General features: G+C 43.2%; 1 long non-coding RNA gene across 1 annotated transcript; it reads left to right on the top strand.

The window, feature by feature from the left end:
- Nucleotides 1-2282: 2282 nt before the first annotated feature.
- LOC126404046 (uncharacterized) lies at nucleotides 2283-7153 on the top strand. The gene is made up of 3 exons (XR_007571393.1): nucleotides 2283-4263; nucleotides 5355-5477; nucleotides 5567-7153. It is a non-coding gene; the product is annotated as an uncharacterized LOC126404046 (long non-coding RNA).
- Nucleotides 7154-8888: the final 1735 nt, after the last annotated feature.

Here is an 8888-nt window from a genome sequence, read left to right on the forward strand (position 1 = left end):
GTAACTCGCTGTCAGCCAGCTAAACGTTTTACGGTACTTGGATACAAATATGGAAAATGAGCTAAAGAGAACATTTGAAGAGCTACATGATGGTGTCGAGTCTGTTGCCCACTGCAGACATTGTCTGTCCACAACAAAAGCTTCCTCGGGATAACAATGGATATCACGTCACTGGATGTAACTATAACTAACTGTTACTGGGACTAAAAATCTATAGAAGCGCTACCGCTTAATGTAACGTTACAGCACTGTGGTGAGGCCAGCAGGTCAACAATGACTTCAGAGATGGTGAGAGACGTGTTTCATTAAGATGCTCTGGTAAGAATTGTTCATATACCTCTATCTGACTTGACTATCTTTTATTGTTTAGGGCTAAAATGTTTTAGTGAAAGGGAACTTCAGTTTGTGAAGGAATACTGCATGCTGCGCGCCGTTTTAAAACCTGACCAAAAATGACGGAGTAACGCACCGTTTGGTAACAGTAACTGATCACGCGTTAGAGTATTAGTTACTGCCAAAACTAACGGCGTTACTGTAACAGGTTACTAATAACGCGTTACTAATAACACGTTACTGCCCAACACTGATGATGATTCATACAATGAATCAGCAAATAAATTATGATGTATTATTACAGGTTTGAAGAGGCAACAGATAGGATTCGGGGGTTTTTAGCTTGGCGCCACCTAGCGTCAGTGGTGTTGCTTGCACTGTCGCAACGACCAAATTGACCGTGGGGATCAGACATAATCAATAAAATGTAGGCTGTAAAGCCACCAGTATACCTCTATGTATATGTAGAATGAGAAGGTGTGTGGACAATATACTAAATAAATGAGTAAAGAGACCGAGCAACAATTATCAGATTTATCTGAAGAACAAACAAATAGCAATGCAAATAATTATACCAGAATGCACAGTACCAGTACAAACAACTCACAGTAAATTATACCAATATGTACACTATCAGTTCAAACAACAGTAGACACGTAAGGGATAATGTATAGTGAGCCGGTGACGGTTGAAAAATAACTCCCAACGGGGGAAGGGAACCCCAACGCACAGCGGAGTTATTTTTCAACAGTCACCGGCTCACTATACATTGTCGCGCTTAGAACATGGCTTACTACTAAAACATTCAAATGTTACAACTGGCATCAATATTATTAAATTGCTGGCGGAGTGTATTGACAGAGGAGAGGCGTTCACCAGACAAACGGGAGCGGAGGAGAGGATTTTACTCCACTTCTCCCAGTCGGAGATGCTGGGTGCCCAGTAGCTGCGAAAGCTGCCCTCACATTTATGGCCAGTGACCGACATGATCCCCCCTGCTCTCCAGGCCAGCTTGTGAGAGCTGTGTGGACTAACGTTAACTGATTTTGATGCTCCTCAGTCTAAGGCTGTTGCAGTGAAAAGTCCAGTGTTCACTTAGCTGGGCGATGTCCGTCGATAGCTGCCTCCGTGAGAAGAGAACAGAAGGAAGGGAGGGGGGTATCACTGTCCGAGGGCTGCCGTAAAATGGCACCAGGATGTCAGCTGAACAACACTCACTACCCGGTCCCTGGTTGCGGCAATTTGCAATGCTGGCCAGCTAGGAATTAACTAGCAGCCAGTACAGTACAGTCCTCTCTTGTCTAGCTCACATTTAGCCGTGTTACGTACTGATCCAATTAAAAGAAAGCTAGCTGGACATTGGTTTTGAATCCTCTTTGGTCACGGAGCTCCCTCCATCTCTTGAACGCCTGACTGAGGTTTACTCTTGTTTTTCCTCTTCTTTTATCACTCTTTTTGCTCTTCTTTGCCTCCTCAGACAGAGGAGCTTGTTTTCTTTCGCTAGGCCGTTTTTCACTTGTCTCCAAACTTCGTCCGTCTGCCATTGTGCTCGTGACTCAACTATTTCATGCCCAGCTCCTCATAAGGACCCTCCAGTCCCTGATTGGCTGGTCGACCAGTTTCGCAAAACATGACGCGTTTCCTGCCGTAAAGCAGATTTTTTCCGCGAAATTTCGCCCCTGATGGCAGGAGTTTATTACAAAGATTGCAAAGCCACTAAGTAACCTATGTCAACGCTGATAGTCTGATTTTACTGTGGCCACTACCCTGTGCAACCCACATTATTTTCATAATGATATATTTAGGAAAAAATGCTAAACTACTCAGTAAAATATAAAGTAATTTAACAGAGCTCCACCATTACCAGCTGCAACATTGAAATGATTACTACATTAATGCATCAATGATTGAAATCAACACCCAGCTAGCGCCAAGTGCAAGTCAATCTCAGAAGGTTATCCACCACACTGGCAGGTAGATGTTATAATAGTCATAATAGTCATGGAATTGTTCACTATGCTGAGTCTCTACTGCATGTTGGTTTCATAATATGGCCGCGCTGCTCTACCACTTCTCTCCTGTCGGTGTCAGAGTTGGGCATATGTAAACTATAGTACCTTACGAACCAAAACTAACCCCCTAAACCAAAGAGCTGATGGTGGATTTCCGCAGGCGCAGACTCCTTCCCCCAACACCGGTGAACATCCAGGGAAAGGACATTGAGATGGTGACATCTTATAAGTATCTGGGTGTTCATCTTAACAATAAACTGGACTGGACTAATCACATACCAGCACTATACAGGAAAGGCCAAAGCAGACTCTACCTGCTGAGGCGGCTCAGGTCTTTTGGAGTGCAGGGGGCGCTCGTGAAGACCTTCTTTTTTTTTTTTTTTTTTAAGATATTTTTTGGGGCATTTTTTGCCTTTAGTGGACAGGACAGTTAAGTGTGAAAGGGGGAGAGAGAGAGGGGATGACATGCAGCAAAGGGCCACAGGCTGGACTCGAACCCGGGCCGCTGCGGCAACAGCCTTGTACATGGAGCGCCTGCTCTACCACTAAGCCACCGACACCCCTCGTGAAGACCTTCTTTGACACTGTGGTGGCATCAGCCATCTTTTACAGAGTGGTCTGCTAGGGCAGCAGCGTCTCGACTGCAGATAGGAAGAGACTGGACAAGCTGATGAAGAAGGCCAGCTCTGTCCTGGGATGCTCTCTGGACTCTGCGGAGCAGAGCAAAGCACGGGTCAATTTTGGCAAACCTGCACCTGCCTGTGCCCGTAAAGCTCAGTACCAGAGCCAACCCATTACCCATCTTTATGTCTGATGTTGTGTTCACACCAAATGTGATGCATATTTTTCGCATCCCATTACTCATGTGAGTCTGAACACCAAAATACTTTGTGTTGACTCGCAAGAATAACTCATCATATGCGCATAAAATCAATGATCAATGAATGAACTTCCTGTGGTATGTCCTTGCTGTCATACAAGGATTGAGAGGATCTCATTGCTGATTGGCTATCACAGCATGAATTGGTCGCTGAAGTTTTCTCTCGCGAAAAAGCGTGTGACGTGAAATCACGCTACTCTCTTCATTCGCCCTGCTTAATTCATGTATTTCACGTCATTCCGCCTGATGTGAATTCACATCTCATTGCATCTTTACATTGACTTTACATGTAATTCACTCCCGTGAATTGTTTTGTTTGCACTGGGTGTGAACACAACATAAGTCATAGCCACACCTGTTAATAAAAGTCCCATGACCCGAATGGCACCACAGCAGGGGTGGACTGGCCATCTGGCATACTGGGCATCATCCCGGTGGGCCGTTGACCCAATTTATTAATTAATTATAATAATTAATTATTATTTTGACATGGCCTATCAGACGGTCTATCTTGGCCGGTGCAAGTTTCTTTTTTTTCTAAACTCCCTCCAATTGGGCCGGCCAGCCACTCATCATTGGCTACAGAGGGCTAGCACTGCAGTGTTTTGCCAGCGGCCATCGACACATGTTATTGGTCTATTGTTTATCATTGTCAATCAATCATGGGCTGACAGGCTCAGAGAGCCCTGACAGTGCTGTCAATCACTACACGAGCCAGGGTGGGGCGGGACCTCATAGGCTGTTCGCTAACTTATCTTGCTACACTACTAGCCCAATACTAAAAAGACGACGAAAATGGACAGGAAGAAAAAACGCCTGGGTGGTGCTGAGAAACAGAGGACTAAAAAGCTAAACTCTCTCGAGGTGGAGGCTGCTAAGTGTGCAAAATTGACAGACTTATTTGGCGCCGTTGTCACCACCCCAGCAGCAGCAGGTGCTGCGCCAGGAGACGAGCGAGGTGGGCCGGGTCAGACTCAGCAATGGGAGCCGGTGGTGATCTTGTCCGTGACCGATGATGAGTGAGTGGAGGCAGACATGGTAAGTAACGTTAGCCTGGGGCTGGCTAGGCTATATTTTTGAGACATGTCCAAAACAAAGTAAAAAACGTTTTTACATTGAATGTGATGTTACCTTTACTGATAAAGTCAAGCAGTCATTTCTTCATGCAATGCTTTACCTACAAAGTGGCCCATGAAGCTTTCTGACAGCAGAGTGTAGTATTTAGTCTGTTCTTACTCTTTTTAATGGAGAAAATACATTTACAACCATTCAGTAAAGTATCCAATTACATAAAACAGGAGAAAAACATGAACTGTTTTGGATGTAAAGACTAAAGCATTAGTTTTGTCTGATGATTTTGAATTATTAAGGGTCAAATACCTTAAAAGTATAATAGCTGCACAGAAAATGTTTATAAACGTATACATATTTTGATCTGGAGTACAAGACGAGGAGAGATAGGATAGGAAAGGATGGTTATTGTCAGAAATTGTCCAATTTGAGGCTTCAGTAAAAGTGCTCAGGCTATTTTACAGCTCTCAAATATTATATTTTTTCTCAGTTGTTTTGGTGCATTTCTCTGATCAGAATTAAAAGTCTCATAACTGTTAGTTCAACCTCCACAACACTGAGTCATTTGTGCACATCATAGCAGCAGTTTCTCATTCCTTCTAACAAATTGCAAATGCTTTTGGACATGCATCAATTGCTTTCATACAATTCTCTGCTGTTTTATAACATTATCATTTGCTTATGTCATGTCAGTCAAAATGAACTATACTTATGAATGCTGAATAGTCATTCCCTATAAAACTAATAGTCCTCATTTAGTTGCTTGAGTCATTACATACAAACATGTTCAACTAGTTGTCAAAATCTGTCAAGCAAATTTTATACATTTCTTTATCACATTTTTTCCAGACATTGTCGCCTTAATTGAACAATTCCAATGGAGTATAATATTGTTTGTGCACAGCTTTATCCAAAGGGACTTTCTAAGTGTGTATTTTTCTTTTGCACAATGCTGTGAAGAAATTAAAATTGCAGAGTTTATCATTTTTTATGTTTTAAGAATTCATACTTAATTTGTGATGATTAGAGACTTAATAATGTATCCATGTCTCTCTCAGGTTGTCCACTGGACATAGAGAAGTTGACCCCCCTCCGTCCATGTTCGAGGACTTGCTCTCTCTCTGCCTCCACTGTCTGCCTTCACTGCACCAAAGTTTGGCTGTTGAGTCTCCTCTGATATGGTGAGTTTATCATTTTTTTTTATGTTTTATGAATTCATACTTAATTTGTGATGATTAGAGACTTAATAATGTATCCATGTCTCTCTCAGGTTGACCATGCACCTGACATATGAGAGCCTGAGAAGTGGACCTCCCTCCCTCCGTCACTTTTTGAGGACTTGCTCTCTCTGTCTGTATTTCAGTATTGGAAATGGGGTCGTGAACTAGGGAAGATAGTATCAGCAGTGTCACTACCTGGAGCTTGCGTGAACGGAGCACAGGTTTAAGGTGGCATGCTGTTTTGGCTGCATAGACTTCCTCTCTAACTCTCTGCCCAGATTTGTGGACTTCTACGTGGTGTCCGCTGATAATGTAGTGGGCTGGTCTGGACAGAAAATACCAGGGCTGATTTTTTGTCCCAGTCCACCCCTGCACCACAGGCTATAGTCACTCACATCGCAATTAAATGCTGCGAAGACCGAGGTCCTAGTCATTGCCTCTGACAGTGTCACTGCCAGGGTACAAGAACATCTGGGGCCCCTCAAGAACAACGTCCACGCAAATATAAAGAATCTTGGTGTTCAATTCGACCAGTCAATGCACCTAGAGAAACATGTGAAGTCTCTGTGTCGCAATTGTTTTTACCATCTGAGAAACATTGCTAAACTCCGCTCCATTGTGTCTTACTCAGAACTAGAAATGTCAATCCATGCCTTTATATCATCCAGGCTCGACTACTGCAATTCACTGTTCACATGTCTCAATCAGTCATCCATCGACCGCCTTCAACTTGTACAGAATGCAGCTGCCAGATTACTTACTAGGTCAAAAAAGTCTTGCCATATTACACCCATACTCGCCTCCTTGCACTGGCTACCCATCCCGTTCAGAATCCAGTACAAGGTGCTGCTGCTCACTTTCAAAGCCATTCACGGCCAAGCCCCCAGTTACATCTGCGACCTCATTCACCACCACACCCCCAGCCGGTCCTTGAGATCATCTGACCTAGGCCTCCTGTCAGTGCCTCGGACCCGGCTAAAGACAAAGGGGGACCGGTCCTTTGGGGCAGTGGCCCCTAGGCTTTGGAATGCACTCCCCCTGGGTCTGAGATCTGCCCTGTCAGTAAATAGTTTCAAGGGTCAGTTAAAGACTCACCTGTACAGACTAGCTTTTGAGTGTTAGGCCGTATCCATTGTTTTATTTGCCGCTTTCTGTTGTCTCTCAGCTTGTCTACCTCATTTCCTCTGGCTTTGCAGTGCCATGTGATCATGTTCTATTGTTATTTTTATCTGTTTATGTATTTTATGCTTCTACATGCACTGACCTTGCATTGCCATATGCCTGTGTGTATGTTTTTTCTAGAATTTTCAGTTGCACGTTTATTGTGACCTACTGAACTGTGGTCTTATTGTTTGCATTGTTAAGCACTCTGTGTACGCGTACTATGAAGGGTGCTATATAAATAAAAGTTTACTTACTTACTTACTTACTTACTCACATTAAGCTGGGTTCTCCGTTCTCAGTCTCTTTCACTGGCTGCACTCGATGTTGGGATGGCAAAAACATTCTGCACAATCACTGCCAGGTTAGGAAACATTTTAGCATGCTCCTTCCACCACCATAAAACGATAAAATGATCGTGTCTTAAACTTAAACTCGATGTAGGGTGTCACCTTTTCCTCGGTTCATGGCTGTAGTCCTCCACGTTGGTGACGAATGTGACAACTGGGTCAAAGGTTTAACTTGTGTCATTGACTTTCAAAATAAAAGGAATTGTGGCTTGATAATAGTGATTTAGATGTTAAAATATCCCACACATACTGCACATCTTTTTCATTTGTTTTATTCTGCAACATAAAAAATATATATTTTTGTTCTCACCCGCTGCCCGCCTGCCTGTAGTTCATTTTTACCTGTGCCATCAAATTATATACATATTTTTACACATTACACAGCTTTTTGCGGGTTACCTGTCAGGTACTCGACCCAGTGCAGGACTCTGCTCTGGAGAGAAACCAATAAAGGCAGTGTTCCAGACATTCATTGAAAAAAATGCAGATTTCAGTGTTTAGATGGTGACAGTAAAGCTAGTGTTGCCATGAACTCTAACTGCAGTGAAAAAAGTACACAGTACGAAGTACAAGGGTCCCTGCTCCGTCAGCTGAGGGGTACTTGGCCTGAAAAACATAGAGGACCCCTGCACAAAATGACTTCAAAATATACTGTACCATTTAAGATGCATAGTTACTTAGAAATGGAATATGTTTCTTTCCCCAGCTGTCTATTTGTCTTTTTAGTTTAGTAACTTTCAAGAACAATGCAAATCTGTGGCTCTGCTTTGATTGAATGCTCGACATTTTTTTGAACACATGAAACATCAGGAGCTCCAGAGAGAGGGGCTTTCCCATTGCTGTGCTGTACATCCCTCCCATCCACGCTAACTTGGATCCCCCTGCCTCTGCACTGTGCTTGGAGCCAAGTTATGACCTCAGCCCATTTAGGCACCGAATCAACTTTAACAGTGGCATTTGTGTTAACAGTTTATGCAGATTTAAAATGGATCTTTCGATCCTTAACCTCTGTAAATCCAAAGCAGGTGAGGTCTACTTGGGGTTAATCACACTGCTTTTCCTCAGCTCCTTTACATTGATTTATGCCTACAGCCCAGATTGTTCCCATGGCACCCAAAATTTACCTGGCTAAGCTTATCTTCACTCAACCATAAAACATAGGAGATGTCCTCCATATTATGAGTGACAGATGAGAACTATAGAAGATCAGATTTGTACTTCATAGCGTCATGCTGAATTTCCTCTCCCATGGGCAAGAGGAACAGTTAAACCCTGGATTCCCTGGGAATTCACATTTGCTTTCAGTTATGGGCATTAGCATCCCTCTTGTGGGAAAAGTCGAGGGTATTTTTTTTCCTGTAACTGAGCCGTAAGGCAATACATCAAGCTCCCTCATCCTGCCACCTCGCATTAAGAATGCCCATTAGTGCTCATTGGGAATGATAGGAGAAAATAAACCTGATGGATGGCAGAGTAAGGATGCTTTGATCAAAGTGGAGCACGGCGGTATGATTTTTGCCAGATTGAGTTGGTTTTCTTTCAGCTGTGGCACCATATGAAACATATAGTTTAGGTTTTCGTATGATCAAGGTGCAAATTAGCCAAATTTGTGTAGCCAACTGGAGAGGGCTGACCACCTCGCTGCCAAAAGCTACATGCAGAACACCATGTCTCAGCTCGAACTTGGGCTCTAAAGTATCTCTCCCAAAGTCAAGTGATGAAAAACAAGACAAATATCAAGCAGCTGTTGCCCAAACAAATCAGAATGAATACAGAGTCCATGAAATATCTTGTGAACGCCACCCAAAATGCCAAAACACATTTAACACTTGCAGTGCATGCGCTAAGAGCATTACACAGG

The sequence above is a fragment of the Epinephelus moara genome, chromosome 17, assembly GCF_006386435.1.
Source record: "Epinephelus moara isolate mb chromosome 17, YSFRI_EMoa_1.0, whole genome shotgun sequence".
Taxonomy (NCBI): Eukaryota; Metazoa; Chordata; class Actinopteri; order Perciformes; family Serranidae; genus Epinephelus; species Epinephelus moara.